Raw genomic sequence first — 2,010 nt, 5'->3', positions numbered from 1 at the left:
AGTCTTGACTTTATGTCAACGTAGTGTTGCTGGTGGGCACGTTAACGAGCGGTTACACCAAAACTTATTGAAACAACGAAAATACTGAAATCGATGGGTCCAAGGACAATTATATTCCGTGCGCAGGCCACTCTCTAAATTTAGTTGGTCAATCAGCTGTAGATTGCTGTGTGGAAGCTGTGTCTTTCTTTCAGTTCCTGCAGCGCTTGTATTCATTTTTTGTTGCATCAACACATCGTTGGAATATTTTATTACGACACGTTGAGGGAAATCCTGAATGTCTTGTCCCAAAACACCCATCTGACACCCGGTGGTCTGCCCGGGCTGATGCGACAGAAACAGTCTTCAGGGGCTACAAACAATTCCAAAGTGCTCTACAAGAGATTGCAGAGGATATTGACCAGAATGGTTTCACGAAGCACGAAGCTGGCGCACTTGCAAGTTATATGAACACTATTGAAGTTGCTTTCATGTGTGAACTTTGGAATGACATTTTACATCGTTTCAATTGCTGCAGTAAACTGCTACAAAGTTCAACTATTGAACTAAGCCCAGCCATTGGATTGTTAAAAAGTTTAGACACATAATATATAGGTGAGTGTCGAGGAAAGTTTGACTATTACCATGACAAGGCATGTAACCTATGTGGAAGCAGCATAAATAAATCAGACAGTCGGAGAGCACGTGTACACTGGAGAACAGTAGATGACGGAGATGCCGCAAGTGTGATGGATGAAATGTCGGATCAGAAGAAATTCAAAGTGAATACATTCTTGTTTATCTTGGTCCAACTGAAAAGTGCCCTATGCAGGCGAATTGACGCCTATTCAACAGTTCTGCAGCGGTTTGGTGTTTTAACAGAGTGTGATTCAATGTCAGCTGAAGACATCAAGACGTATGGTCGATACGCCGATAAAAAAAAACCACTGCTGGCATCTGTTTGATACGTTGAATGTTCACATGCGTCGCTGAAGTGACCTTTTTGTCCCAATTTACAAAGTCTGAATAGTTCATTTGTAATACTTTCGGGCCCACACCAGCGATCTGCACTGTCGCCACAAAATCGGTAAAACCGAAAATATTTCCCTCTCTTCTCATATTCTTCTCAACCTTACCATGAAACGAGTCACAGGACATGAATGTATGACCCGTTTCAAGGTACTTCAAAGTGACCCTGTGGAGAAAAGGTTTGCTGCTGTCATGTAACAGCCTTGCCAGGGACGTGAACAAATACCAATTTTTATTTGGTCCTGAACAATTATCATACTGTATAATGATGTCCTTTGCATCCTCAGCCATGTCACAAATTGCTTTAACAAAAGCTGAAGTAACGTCGGAGGCAGACCTTCCCAACGTTGCCTCATGCCAGAGGACAGATCTGACTTGCTTTGGGCTTTTCTTTTTCGCCTGCTGTCCTAAGGGTGCGAACGTCTAGTGGAAAGCTACATGGCAGTTTCGGAAGACGCAGCTTTTGACGCCCCGCATTAAAGGCAACAAAACGACCTTTTGCATGTCCGCCGATACAATGATCTCGGTCCCTAATTCAGGGTCTTTCTCTTTATCTTTGTCTTAGTGTTTACGGTTTGATGCAACCCGTCTCTTGTGGGCTGTGTACAATTGACACGTCTCAAGTCTGTGTCCAGTGCGGGCGGCTGGAGCTCATGGTGTCAGAAAGTCAGACATATCTCACACATCTCGTTTCAAAGATTTAGCTGCACTCGCCTACGGTAGGATTTGTACCCTGCCTTTAGAGACCGATACGTCTCTGTGAAATAGGAGTGCATTTCACGAATGGTTATGTCCGATGACAAATATCGCCTATTAGGAGCATGTTCTCGCTTGTAGTGGCTCACTGAAGGGTGGAACTCTTCAATGTGTGAGTCTATTGCGGCAATAATGTCTTCAATGTGTGAGTCTATTGCGGCAATAATGTCTTCAATGTGTGAGTCTATTGCGGCAATAAAGTCTTCAATGTGTGCGTCTATTGCGGCAATAATGTCTTCAATGTGT

This window comes from Aplysia californica, unplaced genomic scaffold (assembly GCF_000002075.1).
Source record: "Aplysia californica isolate F4 #8 unplaced genomic scaffold, AplCal3.0 scaffold00557, whole genome shotgun sequence".
Taxonomy (NCBI): Eukaryota; Metazoa; Mollusca; class Gastropoda; order Aplysiida; family Aplysiidae; genus Aplysia; species Aplysia californica.
This window is presented reverse-complemented; position numbering follows the sequence as displayed.